The 26,513-nt window shown below is 44.3% G+C and overlaps 1 protein-coding gene across 5 annotated transcripts in view; it reads right to left on the bottom strand.

Moving 5' to 3' along the window:
• VPS53 (VPS53 subunit of GARP complex) overlaps window positions 1-26,513 on the bottom strand; it is a 164,512-nt gene that overhangs the window by 122,038 nt on the left and 15,961 nt on the right. The gene's annotated exons all lie outside the window — the stretch shown is intronic.

The following is a 26,513-nucleotide window of genomic DNA, read 5'->3' as shown; positions in this document are numbered from 1 at the left end:
ACCTGTAATCCCAGCTACTGGGGAGGCTGAGGCAGGATAATCGCTTAAACCTAGGAGATGGAGGATGCAGTGAGCCAAGATTGTGCCACTGCACTCCAGTCTGGGCAACAGAGTGAGACTCTGAGAAGAAAAGAAAAAGAAAAAGAGAAGGAAAAAGGAAAGAAAAGAAAAAAGGAGAGAGAGAGAGAAAGGGAAGGGAAGGGAAGGGGAGGGGGAAGGAAGGAAAACAGAGAGAGAGAAAAAAGGAAAGGAAGGAGAAAGAAAGAAAGAAAGAAAGAAAGAAAGAAAGAAAGAAAGAAAGAAAGAAAGAAAGAGAGAGAGAAAGAGAGAGAAAGAAAGAGAAAGAAAGGCAGAGAGAGAAAAGAGAAAAGAAAAGGAAAAGGAGAGGAGGAAGGAGGAAAGAAAGAGAAAAAGAAAGGAGGGAAGGAGGGAAAAGAAAGAAGAGGAAGGGAGGAAAGGAGGAACGGAGGCGGGGGAGGGAGCAAGCAACATGCTGTATGAGTTAAAAGCAAGGGATTTTGAACTAGCAGACTGGGATTCAAATCTTGGCTCTGCCAATTACTGTGTGATTTCTGTCAAGCCTCTTATCCTCAAGCAGTTTCATAATTTCCAGAATGAAAATTCTATCAGCTACCTGAAAGGTAGTAAGGAATATGAGAGTAGCAAATATCTTTGGAATCGTTTACCCAACACTCTTCCCCTCCGCATGCGAAATCTTCCTTTCACCGTGTTTCTACAGTCTGCTGTCCAAGAGCTGATCGGGCCCTCATTGGACCAGTTTTCCCACGATTTTTTTTTTTTTTAGGCGGAGTCACACTCCGTCGTGGCACAATCTTGGCTCGCTGCAACTTCCGCCTCCTGGGTTCAAGTAATTCTCTTGCCTTAGCCTCCCGAGCAGCTGGGATGACAGGCATCCACCACCACACTCAGCTAATTTTTGTATTTTCAGTAGAGACAGGGTTTCACCGTGTTGGCCAGGCTGGTCTCAAACACCTGACCTCAGGTGATCGACCTGCCTCAGCCTCCCACAGTGCTGGGATCCCAGGCGTGAGCCCCCAGAATTAGAATTGGGAAAAAGCATTTGTCTCTCGCGAGTGGTAGGAGTCCCAAGATGTGAAACTGAGTTAGAGAGCAGCGAAGTTCCCCAGGAAGGGGAGGAGGCCGGACTACAGGTAGAGATGATGAAGCCGACACACACACACACACACACAGACACACACACACACACACACAGAGACACTGAGCGTTACTCCAGTCTTTGGCTTCAGGTGTTTGACAAGCCCAGCGGAGACGCTGTTCTTCTGATGGTCAGACTTGTTCAACTTCTTCCAACGAGACGTAACAGGATCCTTCCTAATAATCCCCCTTTTTGCCTAAACCTGTTTGAATTGGGATTTTTGTCATCTGCAACCAAGACAGTCTTGAATGACTTTATAAAGCACTCGGCTCACAGAAAGTCCTCACTTAATGGCAACTATGAGTATTCCCACCTCTCTCAGATGGAGTAGGGTATTTCAGATGAGACTACCCTCTAAGAATCAAAGGTTGTTACTCACCTTTCAGAGCTTTGTAAATAAGATAGCTAAGTTCAGTATTTGCAGGCAGACTCAGAAGAACGGCTCATGGATTAAGAGGATGGAATTTTCGAACCATGCTGAAAATGAGGCATTCTCCAGAAAAAACTGGTCTTTTGTTCATTCATTCAATTAAAGAGTGAGTGCCTATTACATGTACTGTGCTAGATACTGAGAGAAAAAGATCACTGGACAGGGGATGTGTCTTTAAAGGGACTGTAAGGAATACACGTCTGAATTATAAACAGCTGTCAGATGACAGTGCTACAAAGAGCCATGAATAAAGAATGGAAGCTGCTGGACGCAGTGGCTCACGCCTATAATCCCAGCACTTTGGGAGGCTGAGGTGGGCGGATCACAAGGTCAGGAGAAAAGGTCAGGAGATCGAGACCATCCTCACTAACACAGTGAAACCCCCGTCTCTGCTAAAAATACAAACAATTAGCCGGACATAGTGGCGGGTGCCTGTAGTCCCAGCTACTCGGGAGGCTGAGTCAGGAGAACGGCGTGAACCCGGAAGGCGGAGCTTGCAGTGAGCCGAGATCGTGCCATTGCACTCCAGTCTGGGCGACAGAGTGAGACTCTGCCTTAAAAAAAAAAAAAAAAAAAAAAGAGGCAGCATCATTTGGAAAGCCAGGCGGTCCTCCAGAGAGCAGACACACAGATGAGTGCTACCACCTCTGATAAGCCCTTACCACATCCACTGAGGGTGGACACCGAGGGTTAAGTAGCCTCTATTTAGAGAAAGTCTCTTGTTTTGTTACTGCTGACCATCCTGGCACCACTGAGAGCTGTTGCTATGGAAACAAGGCATCCCCAGCTGAAACAGAGGTGCTTCAGCCAGCCTCAGCAATGGTAACAATGCAGCCGACTCCCCACGATGGTGCTCAACAGCAGCAGAGGCTGCAGGATTCTCACAGCCACAGATGGCTGCACATCTACAACTCTGTGCGTCCTTACGCGTCAAGAACTCAACCAGGACCATCCTGGTCAAATGCCAGATGGCGCCCATCAGATGAGAATCATTGATGTTCACACAAATTCCTCCACAGTCCATGCAGGAACCTTGAGTATAAAAAGGCTTTATTTAAAGCACAGATTTCTTTCCAAGTTTGTGAACCAAAAACCAAAGGCCTGTAAAGAGCAAAGGGAGTCATTCTCACCTTATTTGTTAAAATGTTCTCTTCCCTGTAAGTTACTTTTATTTACGATTTCTGCAAACCAGATCCACTGAAAATGTGAACCAAAGAGCTCATTTTTATTGTTTTTAGGAGACAAGCCAGAAATTAAAATCACAAGATGAGGCTAGGAAACAAGTTCAGCAGTGCCCAAATAAGACTAAGTATTTACGTTCTAAAGTTCTGCCTATGTCTGTTGTCACCCCTAACTTACAACAAGTTAGCCCCGAAATAGCTAAGAGTGATGGATACGTTCCTGCAGCTTCCTCTGATGAAAGGTAACCCCTGAGGATGAGAGCATGTCAAGCAACACCTCCAAGTGGCAAAAGAGAAGGAAATGTTTAAGCAAAAGTTTCTGCTGCTTTTGCTGAATGAAAGGTAAAGAAATTCAATATTTTTGGAAATGGGGCACACTAAAAGGAACAACTTGTCCAAGTTCAACAAACTACGACGCTTTCCAAACAGCCAGGACTCTTACAAAGGACGACGTTTCCCAAATAGCCAGGACTTCCAGTTGCCAAGTTCGAGGCTACCAACTTCATTCTAATTCCCCATATCTTACTATTACTTCTCATTTTAGTCACTTAATAACTTTGACCTATATTGTAAGTCTTAATTCAGGAGAAAACATCCTTTTGCAGTGACAACTGGATGTTCCCTCAGCTGACTTTTTGAGATACTTTCTGTACCAAATGCCCTTCAGGCTGTGAGGATTCATCTACGTGCTTTTTCTCTCTTCCTGGTTCACTTACTCTCTTTAGGGCCTCACTGGTGCCTGTATTTTCAGCAGCACAGGTGTGCAGAATACAGAGTTCTCTTTTCAACCTGGGTTCTTCTCTCAGTCCGGTTTCTTCATTGTACTGAGAGGGACAAACCTGGCTAATGAGGCCATGGTCATCACCATTATTTGGACAGTTAGCCTTCCAGGCTCCACAGCAAAACAAGTGGCTTTATTTATTTATTTATTTATTTATTTATTTTTGAGACGGAGTCTCGCTCTGCCGCCCAGGCTGGAGTGCAGTGGCCGGATCTCAGCTCACTGCAAGCTCCGCCTCCTGGGTTTACGCCATTCTCCTGCCTCAGCCTCCCGAGTAGCTGGGACTACAGGCACCCGCCACCTCGCCCGGCTAGTTTTTTGTATTTTTTAGTAGAGACGGGGTTTCACCGTGTTAGCCAGAATGGTCTCGATCTCCTGACCTCGTGATCCGCCCGTCTCGGCCTCCCAAAGTGCTGGGATTACAGGCTTGAGCTACCGCGCCCGGCCCCAAATCTGCTTTTAAATGTTTGTCACCGTTTAAAGAGAATTTAGTATGGAAAAGTATGCAGCATACTGGGAATGAGAAAATCTGCATCTGTGATTAACTCACATAGTGTGATTTTGGGGACGTCACAGAACCGATGCGGGCCCATCTCTTCATCTATAAAATGGGGAGAAGAGCATCTACATGGCCTAATTCACACATCTTTGTAAAGATGTGAATCGAATAAATCAAGTAAAATAATATATGCAACAAGGTAAACATTTATAGTGTAATAAAACATTAGCATTACAGATCAAGACAAATGACTCAAAATGTTATGTTCTGCAAAAGCGACTCAAAATGTGTCTTTGCTTAGAGTGAATGAATCAAGGACAGACCAGCCTTGCAACAGTACACCCTTAATTACAGAGATCTGGAAAATTCCAGGGCGGACAAACCATCTTAGAACCTGCCCATAAGACACCAGTGACCAGAAATCTCTAAAGACTAGAATCTCTACGTCTTCAAAGAAAAAAAAGTTTATTTCTGACTTATCAGGAGTAGCACTTTGCCTAGCCTATAATTCTACTGTTATCACAGGAGTAGGAGTGGGCTGTGTGTGTCTCGACCATTCCCTTGTAACTAGGAACAAGAAAAGCTCAAGTACAACAAGGAGATGGAAGTTAAGAATTCGGTCTGAGATGGGGTAAAGACCCCTCAAAAACACCTTTTCTCCTGCTTTAAAGACAGTATTTCAATCATCAAACTTACTTGGGACCAGGCACAGTGGTTCACACCTGTAATCACAACACTTTGGGAGGCAGAGGCAGGCGGATGGCAGGCGGATCACCTCAGGTTGGGTGTTTGAGACCAGCCTGGCCAACCTGGTGAAACCCCATCTCTACCAAAAATACAAAAATTAGCCAGGTGTGGTGGTGGGCACCTGTAATCCCAGCTACGCAGGAGTCTGAGGCAGGAGAATCATTTGAACCCAGGAGGCAGAGGTTGCAGTGAGCTGAGATCACTCCTCCATCCTGGGCGACAGAGTGAGACTCCATCTCAAAAAAAAAAAAAAATCTGCTTGGTAGTAAGTATATCTCCAGAAGAAATGCCCCCCTCCAAATTGGGGGTCATTATGAAAGTGGTGCTAATAGATTTTTGCCTAACATCCATATTCCTTGTATCACATACAATACCTAGAAATTACCACAGCATCCGTTCTGTCTACAATACAATACGGAAACAGAAATTAGAAACCCTGGCATGGGATCCAATAATATATGGAGGATGACAAGTTTCTGATGTATTTTAGAGCTTTAATCTAGACGACTACAAAACACCAGGCCGAAACAGATGTATTATCTTTGGTTTTGCAGAACTAATCTCCTTCCAGAGGAGACTTTGGAGTCCAAATTGGAGCAAAGGAAATGTTATAGTTATAGACTCTTGAAAATGGAGATTGACAGATGGAGATGCTGACGGCACCACCACAACACCGAACTTGGGCTCTTCCCAATACTGTTTCTGCGGATGAAAGAGGGAAAAGGAAAAAGGAGGCCAAGTTCTTCCATGAAGACAGAATTCCAAATTCCCATCCATTGTACAAACGTATCTCAGTGACTTCTTGTATCAAGGACCTGAAAGCCAGAAGGCTTTGCTCTGTTGGCAGTAACACTGCAATGTTTCTAACGCACAACCTCAAACCGAGAATGGAATTTTCCTCACACAATTTCTAACTACTGGCAATCAAAAGCGAGAGTGACCTGAGTACCAGCCAAAGCAGTTACAGTAGTGATGAATGGCATTTTCCTCTTGAGATGCACAGTCTAGTTTGAACTTGTGACTGCCTCTAACACGGAAATAAGCAGATGGCGAGTCATGCTTGACCTTCTTTCTTGGCTCCTGAAGACTGCCAGTTTATATGGAGATGGCTCAGAAGAACAATAAACTTCAGTATTCCTTCTTGGCACATTATTTTCCTAAAACTATTTTCAATAATCGTGTTGCAGAAAAGTGGGACTTGAAGTTTCTAAGGTCAGGAAGGAAACAGTCCAACTGTTGGACTAGTTAACTAAATAAAAGAAAAACTCGGGTGGTTTTATTTTTGCGGGAGAGAACATCTCCATGATGAGGCACTGCATACAAAAGCTTCAGATTCTTGCTAATCAGAAACATGTTGTCTATATTAATTAAATGAAGACAAAACAGACACTTGTGTTAATGCCCCTGAGTCTGTGGAGAGAGTGAATCTGTGAAAGTTCACAACAACATGGAACAATGTTTCTAAAGAGATGAAATATTGCAATGATTAAAAATGACCATGTGACCCAGCAATTCCACTCCAAGGTACACAGCAAAAGGAAACGAAGCAGAAACTCCAACAGGTATTTGTAGGCCAATACTCACAGCAGCACTGTTCACAAAAGCCAAACGGTGGAAACAATCCAAGTGTCCACAGACAGACAAATGGATACACACCACGTGGTCGGCCTATACCACGGAATACTATTCAGCCATCGGCCTACACCACGGAATATTATTCAGCCGTAAAAAAGAAAGTGCTGATACAGGCTAATCATGGATGAATCCTGAAGACAACAGAAGTGAAATACACCAGATACAAAGGGTTGAATATTGTAGAATTCCATTCATATTAATATAAAGTACCCAGAATAGGCAAATTCATAGAGACAGAAAGTAAAATTGAGGTCGCAAGAGGTTGAGGAAAGTGGGCAGGGGAAGGAATGACTTAATTAGTGGTTTTAATGGTTACAGAGTTTCTATTTGGGGTGATGAATAAATTTCAGAAATAGTGGTAGTGGTGGTTGTACATTATGAATGTAATTAATACCACTAATTATACACTTAAAATGTTAAAATGATAAATTATGTATATATATATATTTTTTTACACGGTTTAAAAAATGTAATATTAAAAACCACTGAACGGTATACTTCAAATAGATGAATTATATGTGAATTATAACTCACAAATGCTGTTAAAATATAGCTATATAAAAAATCAAAAAAGGTGATATTTACTAAAATGAAATTTAATAAAATTTTTTAAAGCATCACCAATTACACCAAGTGACATGCCAAGAAAAAAAACCAGGCCAGGTGTGGTGGCTCACACCTGCAATCCCAACATTTAAAAGGCTGAGGCAGGAGGGTCGCTTGAACCCAGGAGTTCAAGACCAGTCTGGGCAACACAGCAAAACCTCGTTTCTACAAGAAATACAAAAAAAATTAGCCAGGCATGGTGGCATGTGCCTGTAGTACCAACAACTCAGGAGGCAGAGGTGGGAGGATTACTTGAGCCTGGGAGGTCGAGGCTGCAGTGAGTCGTGATTTTACCACTGCACTGAAGCCTGGGTGACAAGAGCGAGACCTTGTCTCAAGAGAGGAAAAAAGCCAGGCCCGGCGGCTCAACGCCTGCAATCCCAGCACTTGGAGAGGTCGAATGAGGCAGGTGGATTGCCTGAAGTCAGAAGTTTCAGACTAGCCTGGCCAACAGAGCAAAACCCCATCTCTACTAAAAATACAAAAATTAGCTGGGTGTGGTGGTGCGTGCCTGTAGTCCCAGCTACTTGGGAGGCTGAGGCAGAAGAATCCCTTGAACCTGGGAGGCGGAGGTTGCAGTAACCCGAGATCACGCCACTGCACTCCAGCCTGGGTGACAGAGTGAGACTGTCTCAAAAAAACAAAAACAAAAAAAACCATAAAAATAAAAACAAAAATTCTTTTTGTTTTTGATACAGAGTCTCGCTCTGTCACCCAGGCTGGAGTGCAGGGGCGCAATCTTGGTTCACTGCAACCTCTGCCTCCCAGGCTCAAGTGATTCTCCTGTCTCAGCTTCTTGGGTAGCTGGGATTACAGGCATGTGCCACGATGCCCGGCTAAATTTTTTTTTTTTTTTTTTTTTTGAGACAGAGTCTCACTCTGTCGCCCAGGCTGGAATGCAATGGTGCAATCTCGGCTCACTGCAAGCTCAACCTCCCAGATTCATGCCATTCTCCTGCCTCAGCCTCCCAAGTAGCTGGGACTACAAGCACCTGCCACCACGCCCGGCAAATTTTTTTGTATTTTTAGTAGAGACGGGGTTTCATCGTGTTAGCCAGGATGGTCTCCATCTCCTGACCTGGTGATCTGCCTGCCTCGGCCTCCCAAAGTGCTGGGATTACAGGCGTGAGCCACTGCACCCCGCCATTAAAAATTCATTTTTTTTTTTTTTTGAGACGGAGTTTCGCTGTGTCGCCCAGGCTGGAGTGCAGTGGCGTGATCTCGGCTCACTGCAAGCTCCGCCTCCCGGGTTCCCGCCATTCTCCAGCCTCAGCCTCCAAGTAGCTGGGACTACAGGCGCCCGCCACCTCGCCCGGCTAGTTTTTTGTATTTTTAGTAGAGACGGGGTTTCACCGGGTTAGCCAGGAGGGTCTCGATCTCCTGACCTCATGATCCACCCGCCTTGGCCTCCCAAAGTGCTGGGATTACAGGCTTGAGCCACCGCGCCCGGCTAAAAATTCATTTTTAAAACTCAGGACATGCGGCCAAAGTGGCATTCAGGGAAAAGCCATACTTTTAAGTGCTCTTCTTACACAACAAGAAGGAAAAGGAACATAAAGACAACAGAGATGAAAGTAGTAAAATATAAACGTACAGAGTAATGAACTGAAACAGGAAAAGAGTAGAACTGGCAAATCTAAGTGCAAGTCCTCTGAGAAGGCCTAAAGAAATTCTGGCTGGTTTAATCCGGGATTGGGGGTGGGGCAAAGAGAAAACACAACATTAAGAATGGAAAGAGAGGCTGGGTGGGCGCGGTGGCTCACGCCTGTAATCCCAGCACTTTGGGAGGCTGAGGTGGGAGGATCAAAAAGTCAAGAGATTGAGACCATCTGGCCAACATAGTGAAACCTTGTCTCTACTAAAAATACAAAAATCAGCCAGGTATGGTGGCGCATGCCTGTAGTTCCAGCTACTCAGGAGGCTGAGGCAGGAGAATCGCTTGAACCCAGGAGGCGGAGCTTGCAGTAAACCGAGATTGCGCCATTGCACTCCAGCCTGGGCGACAAGAGCGAGACTACGTCTCCAAAAACCAAAACAAAACAAAAAGAATGGAAAGAGAATATAAACAGAGAACTGGAAAGGATGAATAAACTTAAACATCTGAGTAAAATTATTTTCAAGAACAAGGACTTACCAAATCAACTCAAGAAGAAGTAGAAGACATACACATAACCACAGAAATCACAGAAAAGGCTGCAAAGGAACCAATCTCCCAAAAGGCACTTGACCTTGCTAAAGGGCCAATCAAGGTATACTATTTATACTCTGATGTCTCTGAAACAATTTACTATTTAAAGGGTCTCTGTGGGTTGCAAAAAATGGGAAGCATCCCAGTTTGTTTTACAAAGCTGACAAAGGCCAAGCATGGTGGATCACGCCTATAATCCCAGCACTTTGGGAGGCCAAGGTGGGTGGATCATTTGAGGTCAGGAGTTCGAGACCAGCCTGGCCAACATGGTGAAACCCTGTCTCTACTAAAAGTACAAAAATTAGCTGGGCGTGGTGGCGGGTGCCTGTAGTCCCAGCTACTCGGGAGGCTGAGGCAGGAGGATCGCTTGAACCCGGGAGGCAGAGGTTGCAGTGAGCTGAGATTGCACCACTGCACTCCAGCCTGGGAGACAGAGTGAGATTCCGTCTCAAAATAACGACAACAAAAACTGACATAAACCTGATACAAAATCTAACAATGATAACCAAAAAGAAGAAAATTTCAAACTAATTTCATTTTTTAACATGAATCAAAATCCCAGATAAAAATACTAAAATTCTGGCCGGGCGCGGTGGCTCAAGCCTGTAATCCCAGTACTTTGGGAGGCTGAGACGGGCGGATCACGAGGTCAGGAGATCGAGACCATCCTGGCGAACACGGTGAAACCCCGTCTCTACTAAAAAATACAAAAAACTAGCCGGGCGAGGTGGCGGCGCCTGTAGTCCCAGCTACTCGGGAGGCTGAGGCAGGAGAATGGCGGGAACCCGGGAGGCGGAGCTTGCAGTGAGCCGAGATTGAGCCACTGCACTCCAGTCCCGGCGACAGAGCGAGACTCCGCCTCAAAAAAAAAAAAAATAAATAAATAAATAAAAATACTAAAATTCAACAATATATTAAAAAGACAATACACGATAGCCCAGTAGGCATTTAAGAAAGGTTAACTATTTTAAAAAGAAGGAAAACAAAAACTTAAGCCAATCAACAAAATGAAAAAGCCCTGTGACTATATTCAGTAGATGCTGAGAGGACATATGATACAATCCAATGTTTATTTTCTGGCAAAAGTGCTTAGTGACCAAGATCGTGATGATCGCTCCTTAACAGTCAAAGAATTGGAAAATAAGACAACATTACACTTGGTGTCAGCTCCAGGAGAGAAGGGTCTTTTGCTCTGTTCACTGTGTTATTCCCAATGATTAAAATAGTGCCAACCACAAAGAAGGTGCTCACTAAGTATGTACTGAGTGAGCAAATGAACAAATGCACTGCGCCAAGTGCCTGTCATTAAAATCAAGAACGAATGGCCTGCCATCCCCACTCCTACCTGAGACTAAAGAGCACATCTAAAACCTCTTCATCTCAGAAACTCTTTATACCCTTGGAAATTTATTGAAAGGGTTTATGTAGGTTATATCTACTGACATATACCAATGTTGGAGATTAAAACTGAGAAGTTTAAATAAAAAATATGTATCTATTAACCCATTTAAACATAACAATGATAAATACATGTTAGCATAAATAACATTTTTTTGAAAAATAACTATATTTCCCCCAGACAAAACAAATTTGATTTTTTGTTTGAGAGGGAATATTGCTGTGTCGCCCAGGCTGGAGTGCAGTGGCATAATTTCAGCTCACTGCAACCTCCGCCTCCCGGGTTCAAGCGATTCTCCTGCCTCGGCCTCCCAAGTAGCTGGGACTACAGGCGTGCGCCACTACACTCGGCTAATTTTTGTATTTGTAGTAGAGACACGGTTTCACCATATTGGCCAGGCTGGTCTCGAACTCCTGACCTCATGATCTGCCTGCCTCGGCCTCCCAAAGTGCTAGGATTCCAGGCGTGAGCCACTGTGCCCAGTCTACAAAACAAAGTTCTTGAGAAGAGTGGCACTGCTGGTGTGTCTCTGCAAAAATCTTTAGTGTCTGCTCTGACAAACACCAGCTAGGCTCCCATGCATGCTTCTGTATTGAATCTGTTGTGACATGTTGTTTTGGTTGAAAATATGAAGAAAATCTGGCTTCACATAGATATCTGGAGTTAGAAAAGGAAGAAATACTTTGATACCCATCTCTTTGTCTATTTAGGCTGCTGTTAATATAACCAAATACTTTGAACTGGGTAATTTCTAAACAGAAATTGTTAACAGTTCTGGAAGCTGGAAAGTCCAAGATGCAGGCACCAGGAGATCTGGTGCCTGGTGAGGGCCCTGTCCTCATAGATGGAATCTTCTGTGTGTCCTCACATGAGGGAAGGGGCAAACTGCCATCCTTCAAAAGTCTTTTATGAGGATACTGATCTCACAGATGAGGGCAGACCCCCTGTGACTCAATCACCTCCCAAAGGCCCTGTTTCTAAATCCTGTCACAATAGGGATTAAGTTCCAACACAGGAATTGTGGGGGGACACCAACATTCCTGTGTTGTGATATGTTGTTTGTTTTGGTTGAAAATATGAAGAAAATCTGGCTTCACATAGATATATGTAATTAGAAAAGGAAGAAATATCTTAATACCCATTTCTTAGTCTACTCAGGCTGCTATGAATAGAACAAAACACTTTAAACACAATAGCCCTTTTCAGGCACTTGCTGATAATCCTTTTTTAAACTACACTAAAACTCAAAAAGTGGTAGATTCTTGAGGATTAGTTACAAGGTGGAATTTGAAGTTTCATTGATGAACTTGCCATACTATGCTGCATTAAAAGCCACTGATCAGCGGTGCGTCTGCCTAGGATGCAGAACGCCAGAAAGAGTGTTGCTCTTACACTAACAATGAGGAAAAAGGAAACTAAAAACCACACGTTTTCTTGAACCTGCAGAGAGCTAAAGGCAACCAAGTATCCTGAAATCCAAGAAGGAAGGCGTTCCCCAAGGAAAGACCAGACAGGAGACCGTCTCCCATGTAGCAGGGCATCTGAGGAAGACAGGGGTGTGCCACACAAGCAGACGAGAGGGCCGAACTAAAAGTTTTAACAAGTTACTGAAGGCCAAGTGTGGGCTGGCGCAATGGTCGGGAGGCCTGGAAACTGGGAGCACAGGTGGGTTTGCAGCCACTCTCAGGCTCTTTTCCAAGACCTTCACTGGATGTTCACGAGGAAAAATGGGGGCACTCTCTCCTCCTCTACACAAAATGCCTGGCATTCAATACAAAATGTGAAGACACATATATGCCAAAAAGGAAAAAAAAGAAGAAAGGGAAGAAAGGAAAAGCAACCCATTGTTAAGAGACAAAGCAACCTACAGAAGCTATCTCAAAGAAGAGCCATCTGCTATAACTATTAGATACATCACAGAGCAGGGGGTTTTTACATGACAGTGAATAATGTGAAAGAATCTGGTAGAAAAGGTGTTTTACATGAATGAGCAGATGAGGAATTGCAGCAGAGAGCAGGAAATTGTAAGAAACAGTCAAAGGGAAAGGCTAGAAAAAAGGACACAGTGTCAGAGCTGAAGAATTCCTTCAAGAGCCTCATCACACCCGACACAGCAAAAAAAGATCAGTGAACTTTAAGGTGGCTCAATAGAAAGTACTCAAACTGAAAAATAAAGAGGAAAAAAGAAAAGAAAAGTCAACACATGCAGGACAGTATTAAATGTTCTAAAAGATACGTAAGCTGAATTCCAGGAGGAAGAGAGGACAGAACAGAAACATTTGAAGAGATAACGGCGGATAATTTTTTTTTAAGCGAAAGGCGTTAAACCACTGATCAAAGTGCTGAGATCCCAAGCAGAACAAGGCTTGACTTCTCAGCAACAATGAAAGCTAGAAGACGAAGACTGACATTTTTAAAGTACTAAAAAAAAAACAACAAAACTGCCAACCTACAGTCCTAAACCAAGCAAAACTCTTTAAAAAAAAAAAAGCAAAATTAAAACTTTTCAAGCAAAGAAAAGCTGAGAGCATTTATGCCAGCAGACTGTGTTATAAGAAATACTAAAGGAAGTTCATGAGGCAGAGGAAATATGGTACAGAAAAAACTTAGATGTAAGGACATAAAAATGAGAATTCCGTGAGGTGACAAGTATGTTAATTTGCTTCTCTCTAGGCTATTTTACTGTCTATATGTATCCTATGTTATACACCTTAAATATATACAATTTGCTTCTTAAAACATAAAATAAAATAGCTGGGTGTGGTGGCACACGCTAACAGCCTCCGGCTACTCAGGAGGCTGAGGCAGGAAGATCGCTTGAGCCAAAGAGTTTGAGGCCAGCTTCGGCAACATGGCAAGACCCCATCTCTTAAAAATATAAAATAGTGAAACCCCGTCTCTACTAAAAAATACAAAAACTAGCTGGCGAGGTGGCGGGCGCCTGTAGTCCTGCTACTCGGGAGGCTGAGGCAGGGGAATGGCGTAAACCCGGGAGGCGGAGCTTGCAGTGAGCTGAGATCCGGCCACTGCGCTCCAGTCGGGCGACAGAGCAAGACTCCGCCTCAAAAAAAAACAAAAAAAAAAAAAAAAAAAATATATAAAATAAATGTAGAAACTTGAAAACTGAACAACAATAAAAATATTTTAAAATTTATTTTTAATTACTCTAAAAAGCAAAAATAGCCACAGAGATGGCGTTCATAATATACAAAAACAAGACGCGGGACACAGTGGAATGCAGAGAAGATGTGAGGAAGGAGTCGGAAGTCTACTGTTATAAGATTCTCACACTACATGGGAAGTGATGCAATGTCATCATTGTGGTATCAGTGACAATATTACTGTGATAAAGACACATATTGTGAGCCTAGGACTAGGAAGTACAAGAACAAACAGAAAACAAGCAAGATGTAGATTTAAATCCAACTATACCATGGGAACAAAGCAAAATACTCACTTTCACCAATTTTATTCCATATCACACTGTAGGTCCTACCAGAGTAATAAGGCAAAAAGTAAAATTGCCTTTATTCATAGGTAAGATGATTATCTACTTTTTAAAAATCCCAAAAGCCTACCAAAAAAAATTCCTGAAACTAATAGATAAGTTCAGCAAAGCTGCACAGTATAAGGTCAATAAATAAAAATCAATTACATTTCCACAACTAGCAAGAGACAACTGGAAATTTAAATTTTTAAGAGATACTATTTATAACAAAAACCATAAAATATTTAGTGTAAATCTAGCAAAATATGAGCAAGATCTATATACTAAAAACTAAAACACACTGTTGAGAGAAACTAAAGACCTAAATATATGACGAAATATTCCATGTTCATACATTGGAAGATTTAATTTTGTAAAGATGTCAATTCTCCCTCAATTGATCTACAGATTCAATGCAATCCCAATCAAAGTCCCAGAGATTTCTTTTCTTTCTTTTTTTAAATCAACAAGTTGGCCAGATGCAATGGCTCACACCTGTAATCCCAGCATTTTGGAAGGCCGAGGCGAGTGGATCACCTGAGGTTGGGAGTTTGAAACCAGCCTGGCCAACATGGAGAAACCCCTTCTCTACTAAAAATAAAAAAAAGCCGGGCGTGGTGGCAGGCGCCTGTAATCCCAGCTACTCAGGAGGCTGAGGCAGGAGAATCACTTGAACCCAGGAGGCGGAGTCTGCAGCGAGCCGACTGCACTCCAGCCTGCGCAACAAGAACGAAACTCCGTCTCAAAAAAAAAAGAATATGGAATCCCAAAATACTTTTCTTTTAAAATAATATACCAACGGCCCCCAACTTGGTATGGTTCAACACAGGATTTTCTTATTATACGATGGTGCAAAGGCGAGAAGCGTTCTAGAGAAACCGTACTTCGGGTATCCACACAACCATTCTGCTTTTCACTGTCTGTTTTCCACAGATCACACGAGCTATGCAACACTGTAGTATAAAATAGGCTCGGTGTCAGACAATTTGCCTCACTGTAGTCTAATGTAAGTGTTCTGAGCACGTCAATTTAAGGCACGGTAGGCTAAGCTACACTATTCAGTAAATCACACGTATTAATACATTTTCAACTTAGGATGTTTTCAACTTACAATGGGTTTATCAGAATAAGAACTTATTCTTAATTGTAAGTTAAGAAGCATGTGTATGATTGAGAAAATTTGGAAACAGGTGTGGTGGCTTGCACCTGTAATTCTAGCCACTCAGGAAGCTGAGGCAGGAGGATCACTTGAGGCAAGGAGTCCAAGACCAGCTGGAGCAATAAAGGAACACCCCATCACTACAAAAAAATTTTTTTTAATTAAAAAATTAACCAGACATGGTGACATGCACTTTAGTCCTAGCTACTTGGAAGTCTGAGGTGGGAGAATTGCTTGAGGCCAGGAGTTTGAGACACTGAGCTATGCACTCCACACTCCAGCCTGGATGACGCTGGAGTGAAACCTTGTCTCCAAAAAAAAGAAAAAAAAAAAAAAAAGAGAGACAGAGAGAGAGAAGAGAAAAAAAGAGAATTGCAGTGGCTCATGCCTGTAATTCCAGCACTCCGGGATACGGAGGTGGGAGGATCACTTGAGGCCAGGAGTTCCAAACCAGCCTGGACAACATAGTGAGATTCCATCGCCACAAAAAGTGTTTTAAACCAGCCAGGCATAGTGGTGTGCACCTGCAGTCCTAGCTACTTGGGAGGCTGAGGTGGAAGGATCACATGAGCCCAGGAGTTCAAGGCTAGAGTGAGCTAGCCTGGATGACAGAGTGAGACCCCATCTCTAAGAAGAAACAAAGGAATTTGGAAGTTATAAAAACTGGAAATGAAAAAATATGTATCCGCAGTCTCAAATTTCAAAAACAATACAACAATAAATTCTGCTGTCAAGTGGAATGTTTATTTTAACTATAGGGTGATATTGCACGTCACGCCAGGCAAACCTCTAATGGAGGTCTAAAGGACAGGACAAAAGAAATGAAGCTTTGGCCACCACTGTTGCCACGGCAGATGTTCTGGACTGTAGGTAAGCTGTGCTGCCATTTTTATTCACAGAGAACAGCACACTGAAGGCAGTAAGGGGTCTGGGATAATTCAGAGCCAGTAAACCTGGAGTTGCTTTAGAGCAGAGCAGTGGGGATGCAAAGGAGCTGATGGAGCTGATGGAAAAGCCACAGGAACTTGACAAATACCTAGATGCCCAGAACTAGGAACACTGAAATTCCAGTGGATCCTGTATCAGCAGCACTGGTGTTCCTGCCATTTACTAAACATGAGTGAGCCCAATATTGTGCAAGGTGTCTTAAAATACATTTATTCTAGGCCAGGTGCGGGGGCTCACGCCTGTCATCCCAGCACTTTGGGAGACTGAGGCGGGCGGATCACCCGAGGTCAGGAGTTCAAGACCAACCTGGCCAACATGGTGAAACCCCATCTCTACTAAAAATATAAAAATTAGCCGGGCATGGTAGTGGGCGCCTATAAACTCAGCTACTCGGGAGGATGAGGCAGGAAGAATCACTTGAACCCAGGAGATGGAGCTTGCAGTGAGCTGAGATCGTAACACTGCACTCCAGCCCGGATGACAGAGCGAGACTCCATCTCAAAAAAAAAAAAAAAAAAGGCCAGGTGCAGTGGCTCACGCCTGTAATCCCAGCACTTTGGGAGGCCGAGGCAGGTGGATCACGAGGTCAGGAGATCGAGACCATCCTGGCCAACATGGTGAAACGCCATCTCTACTAAAATACAAAAAATTAGCCTGGTATGTTGGCGCACGCCTATAGTCCCAGCTACTTGGGAGGCTGAGGCAGGGGAATCACTTGAACCTGGGAGGCAGAGGTTGCAGCGAGCCGAGATCGCACCATTGCACTCCAGCTTAGAGAGAGAGCAAACTCCGTCTCAAAAAAAAAAAAAAAAAAAAAAAAAAGATGAGCATGGTGGCAAGTGCCTGTGGTTCCAGCTACTCGGGAGACTGAAGTGAGAGGATCACTTGAGCCCAGGAGGTTGAGGCTGCAGCGAGCTGTGATTGCACCACTGCACTCTAGCCTGGGCAACAAAATTAAGACCCTGTCTCAAAAATAAATACATAAAGAAATAATTAAGTAAGTAGAAAAATAAAATAAAGTATATTAATTCTAATCCCCCCTAACCCTGAGGCAGGTATTATTATCTCCATGTCACAGATGAAAAGTTCAGTGTCTTGTCCAAGGTCACACAGACAACAGCAGACACAAAATTTAAATTCAAAGCTCAAACTTTTTTCACTTTACCAGGATGCCATCCAATGTTACATGACTGAAAATATCTAATTACTCCAATCCTTAAAGAATTCAAATAAAATGCCCAATCCTCCATTGTACATAGAGGAGAGGAAATATAGCTATTTGAATTCCTTACAGCTTTTCTAAAAATGAGGGATTTTAGAGGACACATGACAAAATGTTCCAAATATGCCGCAGACATGTCTCCCTGCCAAAACAGCACTATCAGGGTGACACGGTTTGGCTGTGTCCCCACCCAAATCCCATCTTGAACTATAGTTCCCCAAAGCCCTCCACGTCGTAGGAGGGACCTGGTGGGAAGTCACTGAATCATAGGGTGGTTTCTCCCATTCCATTCACGTGACAGCAACTTCTCACAAGATCTGATGGTTTTATAAGAGGCTTCCCCCTTCGCTCAGCTCTCATTCTTCCTCTCCCCTGCCACCTTGTGAGGAAGGATGGGTTTGCTTCCCTTTCCACCATGATTGTAAGTTGCCTGAGGCATCCCCAGTCAAGCAGAACTGTGAGCCAACTAAACCTTTTTCCTTTATAAATTACCCCGTCTAAGGTACTTCTTCATAGCAGTGTGAGAACAGACTAATACACAAGGCTCGTGTGCAATAAACAGGATGAAGAATGGTAGTGAGACCAAACCCAGTTGCACTACATTGTTAAACAATTAATGGACATTTTATGAGTCCCCGCCTCAACTACAATCAACAGCACTCTAGAAGCAGGCAAAATGAACAGTCGCTGGCCTCACCTCAACTATAATCAACAGCACTCTACAAGCAGGCAAAATGAACAGTCGCCGGCCCCGCCCCAACTACAATCAGCAGCACTCTGGAAGAAGGCGAAATGAACAGTCGCCGGCCCCGCCCCAACTACAACCAGCAGCACTCTGGAAGAAGGCGAAATGAACAGTCGCCGGCCCCGCCTCAACTACAACCAGCAGCACTCTGGAAGAAGGCGAAATGAACAGTCGCCGGCCCCGCCTCAACTACAATAAGCAGCACTCTGGAAGCAGGCGAAATGAACAGTCGCCGGCCCCGCCTCAACTACAATCAGCAGCACTCTGGAAGCAGGCGAAATGAACAGTCGCCGGCCCCGCCTCAACTACAATCAGCAGCACTCTGGAAGCAGGTGAAATGAACAGTCGCCGGCCCCGCCTCAACTACAATCAGCAGCACTCTGGAAGCAGGTGAAATGAACAGTCGCCGGCCCCGCCTCAACTACAATCAGCAGCACTCTGGAAGCAGGTGAAATGAACAGTCGCCGGCCCCGCCTCAACTACAATCAGCAGCACTCTGGAAGCAGGTGAAATGAACAGTCGCCGGCCCCGCCTCAACTACAGTCAGCAGCACTCTGGAAGCAGGCGAAATGAACAGTCGCCGGCCCTGCCTCAACTACAATCAGCAGCACTCTGGAAGCAGGCGAAATGAACAGTCACCGGATTCAACTTGACAAAGGCAAGCCAACCTTGACCTCTGCACTAGAAGTAAGAAATCCTGGTTGGGAAGTGACTGAGCCCGAATCAAAACTCGACCCCTACAAAAGGCTTTTCTAACAACCCGACTCCAGGGCTGCCACGCAGATCATGATGTTGATGGCACTCCCAGGTCATGCCCAAACCACAGCAATTCCTGAAGTTTAGTGTTATTTGAAGACACGCTGAAAAGTACAACGCAAAAAACAGTAACTGAAAAGAAACAAAAACCGTTCAGCCATTCTTGGCCACTAGCGGGAAACTTTGAGGCCACGCTTTAAAAGCTCAGTCGTTTCAGCTGTGGCATGTTCTAGCCGGAGGAAGCAAGGAGCAACTGCCATTTTTTTCCAAACTCTTTGTGGTCCCTTTAATACTAATGGCATTCATTTTCTTCCATTTCTGTCCATCGATGGGCTTCGTTTTCCTCCCGAGAGAATGAGAGAAAGGACCGATTGAAAGTGATGGAGGATAAGAACATAAAGTCTCCTTCTAGTGAGCTGACAATGACAAATTCAAAATCCCACATAATGAAGATCAATGCCATGCTGGGAAGTCCGTCCTGGAGAGCAGTTATTTCTGTTCTTTGCACTTGAGGCAGGGTCCCCAGGCTGCAGTGCAGTGGAGCCACCACAGACTGCTGTAGCCTCAAGCCCCTGGGCTCACACAATCCCCCACCTCAAACTCCTGAGTAGCCAGGACTCAAGTTTGTGTCACCATGCTGGACCTTTTTTTTTTTTTGAGATGGAGTCTCACTCTGTCACCCAGGCTGCATTGCAGCGGCGCCATCTCAGCTCACTGCAACCTCCACCTCCCGGGTTCAAGTGATTCTCCAGCCTCAGCCTCCTGAGTAGCTGGGACTAAGGGCACGCACCACTGCATCCGGCTAATTTTTGTATTTTGAGTAAAGCCTAAGTTTCACCATGTTGGCCAGGCTGGTCTTGAACTCCTGATCCCAGGTGATTCGTCCACCTCCACCTCCCAAAGTGTTGGGATTACAGGTGTAAGCTACCAAGCTCAGCCCATTTTTGTTCTAATGCTTGAATTGCATAATATGTTAATTTTGAGGAAGAAAAGCAAGGAACACTTTCTCCTTGGAAGGCAATGTACTTTGCTGCTTTAGTTCATAAATCTTTATGATATCTCTATGTAACAGTGAAGAAGGCAAGTATTAATAGCCTCCTTTTTTGGTGAAAATCAAAACATGGAAAGATGAAGAAACACAGCCCCGGACGACATGCATGGACAGGCAGAAATCCTGTGTTGTGGGTCTGGCACTTTGAGCTGAAGTGAGGAGGAAGAAAAGAACAGGAAGCCTCCGACCGCACGTCACATGGCTCCGAATCCACCCCATTCTGCCTTTGCATCTATAGCTTGAATGAAGACACAGCAGGCATGTCTGGCAAATCTGCTAATGATGAAGTGGGAGGTCATCAAGGTTCCCAAAGGTCTTGACGGGATAAACAATCAAGCAGAACTAGTGGGATGAACGAAAGCTGAGACACACACACCACAGACAATTTCAAAGAACCTCTTGCACAAACAGAGGTGGAGAAAGTTTAGATGAAAGTCACATGAAGAAAGGCTGGGACAGCAGTGCCCACAGGTGTGTTCTGTTTGGCCTTCGCAGTGTTTGTGTTTGTGGAAAACACTAAGCCAATGGTTAAAAACTGTGAGAGTCACATGAAAATCCGGATTTCCGGCTTCTCTTAAAAAACTGACAGATCTGGCAATTCCAGGTCTGCATTCAGACGTGACAACAGCTGGTTAGAATTCACCTGTGACCATCCCCTCAGGACAAGGCATTCACTCCCCTGCATGTATCTGGACACACACTAGCCTGCTTACACCATTTAGGTTACTTTCCTAGCTCTGTGGACATCTGTTTGCAACCCTTGACCTGGGGGTTTCAGGTAACTGCCAACTCAGTAGAAGCCAACCATGTAATACGGCTGCCAAAAATCTCAGCAAATCCTAGGTAATGGAAGAACACTGTCTAAAATCAAAAATCTCACCAAATCCAAGGTAATGGAAGAACAGTGTCTACAACTGGTGGCCCTTAAGTTTTGAAGAGTCATAGACTCCTTAGGAAATCTAGAAAAATCAGTAAGTTTTCCTCCCATAAATATGTCTAGACGTACAAAAATTTACAGTTAATTTCAGGGAGTTGACAGACACTCTGAACCCCCAGTCCCTAAGTTAATGAGCTCAGCCCAGAACAAGGAGGTCAACTGTCTCACTGTATGTTGACACAGCATGTTCACTCCTGGGAGTCACATTTTATGAGGGATGCTGACAAACAGCTATCAAGAGCAAGGATGATAAAGGGTCTGGAAATTACATTATAAAGAAACTAAGAATGGTTAGCCTAGAAAAGGGAACACGTAGGAACATAATATCCATTTTCAATTTCAGAAGCTGTAATAAGGAAAAGGGATTAGGCTTATACCCTTCCAGCTGGCAGAACTAAGACCAACAAGCAGTTACAGTGAAGTCTATTTTCACTATTTCATTTCAGTCTAAGAAAGGAGTTTCTCACAACTAAAGCTGGAAGACTGAATTAGTCTGTCCTGTGGACCCACAAAGTAGCAACCTCCCCATCATTGAAAGTATCCAAGCTTCTGCAGGGTAAGGAAATGTCAGAGATGTAACACAAAGGACTCCTGACCTGGGTGGAAGATTGTACTATAATTACCTAATCCTTCTTCCAAAGCGAAGGAGTGAGCAATACAGCACCCCCTCCTTATCAGCAGTTCACTTTCTGAGGTTTTAGCTACCTGTAGTTGACTATGGTCCAAAAATATTAAATGGAAAACTCCAGATACAGACAATTAGTAAATTTTTAATTATATGCCATTCTGAGTAACGTGATAAAATCTTGCACAACCCAATTCTGTCCTGACCAGGTCACAAATCATTCCTCCGCCCAGAATATCCACGCTGAATACAGAACCTGTCTATTAGTCACTCAGCAGCTATCTCGGCTATTACATACAGCTCCAAATCACAAGAGGACTGATGCTGGAATACTGTCATAATTGTGCTATTTTATTTTTAGTTATTGTGGTTAATCTCTTACTGTGCCTAATTTGCATACTAAAATTTATCACAGGTGTGTATACATAGGAAAAAATACGGTATATATAGAGTTTGCTACTCTCTGGGTTTCAGGCATCCACTAGGGGTCTTGGAATGTATCCCCCACAGATAAGTGGGGACGACTTGTAATAATTCTCTTCTCCTCCCAAACCTTACTCTTGTTCTGATGAAAGAAACAGCTACATTGCAGCCAGGCTCCACTGAAGAGACAGAAACTCAGTGGCTGACCCTCTCCTGTGAGTCTGAGAGCTTACTGACAACTGGTCAACGTTTGGCCACTCTTGAAACTTCCCACTGCCGGCTTTTTTCTCCTCTAACCCGCCCCTCTATTCACCGCTCTTTCACCCACATTCAGGCCATCCATTTTAATTCTTGGGAAGCTGCCTAAATTTCATACCATATCACATCACGTACTTGTTGAACTGACTCATCCACAAAGTTTCAAACATGTGGGCATTTAATTAAAGCTTTTGACTGATGATTTCAACAGATAAAAATGGGGAAGATTCAGTGCCACATAAACCTTGTAAGAGCATCATCATCCGGTTAGAAGAGGTTACAGACTAGACCAGTTCCAGCCAGCCCACATAGGAGGCGGTCAAAAACCAAAGACTCTTCAAATGTTTAGCAGAATTTATACAAGCGGCTGGTATTTCAGAAACTTCAAGCAGCTCAAGAAATGACCTAATTATGTCTTCAATATTTAAATCATTCCTTACCCCCAAATAATTTCTGAGTCAAAAACATTGCTTTTCAAAAAGAACTTTTCTGCTAAAAATGTCATTTAAGACACCATGAACGTGAAGTAAACACTTTCCCCTTATTACAGATTAAGAAGCACATCTAGGCCGGGCGCGGTGGCTCAAGCCTGTAATCCCAGCACTTTGGGAGGCCGAGACGGGCGGATCACGAGGTCAGGAGATCGAGACCATCCTGGCTAACACGGTGAAACCCCGTCTCTACTAAAAATACAAAAAACTAGCCGGGCGAGGTGGCGGGCGCCTGTAGTCCCAGCTACTCTGGAGGCTGAGGCAGGAGAATGGCGTGAACCTGGGAGGCGGAGTTTGCAGTGAGCTGAGATCCGGCCACTGCACTCCAGCCTGGGCGACAGAGCAAGACTCCGTCTCAAAAAAAAAAAAAAAAAAGAAGCACATCTAGCTGGGTGCGGTGGCTCACGCCTGTACCCAGCACTTTGGGAGGCTGAGGCAGGTGGACCATGAAGTCAGGAGTTTGAGACCAGCCTGACCAATATGGCGAAACCCTGTCTCTACTAAAAATGCAAAAATTAGCCGGGCATGGTGGCGTGCACCTGTAATCCCAGCACTTTGGGAGGTCAAGGTGGGCAGACCATGAGGTCAGGAGTTTGAGACCAGCCTGACCAACATGGTGAAACCCAGACTCTACTAAAAATACAAAAATGAGCCAGGTGTGGTGGTGGTCGCCTGTAATCCCAGCTACTCAGGAGGGTGAGGCAGGAGAATCGCTTGAACCTGGGAGGCGGAGGTTGCAGTAAGCTGAGATCACACCACTGCACTATAGCTTGGGTGGCAGAGCAAGACTCTGTCTCAAAAATAAGTAAATAAATAAAGAAGCAGAAAGCACATCTAGGCTGAGCACAGTGGCTCATGCCTATAATCTCAGCATTTTGGGAGGCTGAGGCAGGAGGATCACTTTAGGCCAGGAGTTCAAGACCAGCCTGGGCAACAAAGCAAGAACCCATCTCTACCAAAACTAAAAAATAAAAAATAGCTGTGTGTTGTGGCGCATGCCTGTAGTCCCAGCTACTCCGGAGGCTGAGGTGGGAGAATCACTTGGGCCCAGGAGTTCAAGGTTACCGTGAACAATGATTGCACTCCAGCCTGAGCAACAGGGCAGGACCCTGCCCCTAAAATAATAATAATAAATATAAATTAAAAAGCAGCACATCAGTTCTGGTTAAACACAATCAAGATTAAATTTATAAAAGGAAAACCTCCTTTTGTCCATGTTGCCACTCCCTTCTGAGTGTTCTTCAGAAGATTAGGAAGCAAATGCTGAAAGCAAACTTCTCTTTTGTTCCAGGGAAGAGGGGAACGCGGGGCCTCTTGACCTATAAAACTCAGTATGTTGGAACATCCATAATTCCACCAAGTCTGCGCCAGTCAAACAGACTCCTTTTAGCAAACCAGCCAGCCAGGGCTGGAGAGCAAGGCTTTCATCCCTAGGAGTTGACAAGGACAGGACCCAAGAGCTCCTTGGAAAAAAAAAAAGCTTCTACTTCAGTATGCATTACAAACTGCTGGAAAAGACAGATGGGGGCATGACAGGAAAAGCAATTATTTCTTCTGGGCTTCCTTTCTGTCTGGATTCTAAGGAGACGAATACAAAATTCCATCACAGATTGAAATGCTATCTAAACATTCTTGGAAATGTGGTCCTGTTCTCTGAAATACGACCTGCTCTGCTGCGGCAGCCTGCAACCTATCAACACGGGACGGGGGAGAAGGCGACATTCCGCCGACTGTCTAATTCGGGTCTGACTCTGCAATACTGCTAGCCTGCAAGAGTCCAGAAACACAGGATGAAATGTAAATAACTCAACTAGCCAGGCGAGGTGGCGGCGCCTGTAGTCCCAGCTACTCTGGAGGCTGAGGCAGGAGAATGGCGTAAACCCGGGGGCGGAGCTTGCAGTGAGCTGAGATCCGGCCACTGGACTCCAGCCTGGATGACAGAGCGAGACTCCGTCTCAAAAAAAAAAAAAAAAAAAAAAAAAAGAAATGTAAATAACTAAAAGATATACATCTATTATACACAGCATGACCCAACAAAAAATGCTGATGAATCACTCACTATTTTCACATTCTTGAAATTTTAAACATCTATGACTCCCATATTTTAAGACTTCTAGTGAGCCATTCTAAATGTAAGCTGAACCACACTGAACAAGTAGTGTGACTATTCCCAACAGTAGCAAGTGGGGACTCTTTACGCACAAAGCCAGTTTTAAATCACTTTTAAAGAACACCCACTTGCTCATCAAAATGATGTTTTTATGATAAAACGGTTTCGTTTATTTATAATTAATAAACAATCTAAGACAAAATATTCAATACGCTTGCATAAAATGTTGGGGGGGGGGTTGCTGTTGCTTTTGGAGATGGGGTCTCACTCTGCCACCCGGGCTGGAGTGCAGCAGCACCATTACAGCTCACTGAAGCTTGTACCACCATATCCAGCTAATTCTTTTACCTTTCTGTAGAGATGAGTATTGCTATGTTGCCCAGGCTGGTCTCAAACTCCTGGCCTCAAGTCATCCTCCTGCCTAGACATCCTGAAGTATTGGGATTACAAGCAAGAGCCACTGTGCCCAGCTCAGCTGAATAAAATGCTATTGCATGTGGCCTATGTGTAATGAAATACAAAGATGACAAAGACACAGTTCTTACCTTCCAGGAGCTCATAGACATCAAAGGGATGAGACTTGTTCTCTAGTAAGTCAAGGGAGACCCCAAAAGCCAAATGAAAAGTACAAGAATAGGGCTGTGGGATTTATGGAGAAAGGATATCAAGTGATACTAGAATCCATTTTCTCCTCTGTAAAATGAGGGGAATGGCCCAGATGAGTTTTAAATCCTTTCTTTTTTTTTTTGAGACGGAGTCTCGCTCTGTCGCCCAGGCTGGAGTGCAGTGGCCGGATCTCAGCTCACTGCAAGCTCCGCCCCCCGGGTTTACGCCATTCTCCTGCCTCAGCCTCCAGAGTAGCTGGGACTACAGGCACCTGCCACCTCGCCCGGCTACTTTTTTTTTTTTTTTTTTTGTATTTTTTAGTAGAGATGGGGTTTCACCGTATTAGCCAGGATGGTCTCGATCTCCTGACCTCGTGATCCGCCCGTCTCGGCCTCCCAAAGTGCTGGGATGACAGGCTTGAGCCACCGCACCCAGCTTAAATCCTTTCTAATTCAAAATTCTGATTCCTTGATGTATTCAGATGAAGTCGACAGAAAACATCGTCAAGAAACTAGTATCTGAGCTGGCCCTTGGATGGGTAAGACTGGGAAATGCAGCTGCTGAAAGAAATAGGAGGAAAAGCATTTCAAGCACAAAAGAGTCTATAAGCACAGGCCTAGAAAGCACAGGCATGCTCGTGGAGCACAAAGTCTTCGGTGTAGACAGAATACAACAGGAGGCAAAACTGGAAATAGAGACCAGAATTTTGAAAGCCAAGCAAAGGAATTTGGATTTCTTTCTTTCTTTTTTATTATTATTATTTTTTTAAACAGGGTCTCACTCTGTTTCCCAGGCTGGAGTGCCGTGGTGCGATCATGGCTCATTGCAGCCTCGAACTCCCTGGCTCAGCTGATCTTCCTGTCTCGGCCTCCTCAGTAGCTGGCTACAGGCACAGGCCACCAGGCTGGAGTGCAGTGGTGTGATCTCGGCTCACTGCAACCTCTGGCTCCCGGGTTCAAGTGACTCATGCCTCAGCCTCCTGAGTAGCCCGGATTAGAGCAGTGCACCACCACACCCAGCTAATTTTTGTATTTTTAGTAGAGACAGGTTTC

The sequence above is a fragment of the Trachypithecus francoisi genome, unplaced genomic scaffold (genome assembly GCF_009764315.1).
Source record: "Trachypithecus francoisi isolate TF-2019V2 unplaced genomic scaffold, Tfra_2.0 Lachesis_group20, whole genome shotgun sequence".
Taxonomy (NCBI): Eukaryota; Metazoa; Chordata; class Mammalia; order Primates; family Cercopithecidae; genus Trachypithecus; species Trachypithecus francoisi.
This window is presented reverse-complemented; position numbering and strand designations above follow the sequence as displayed.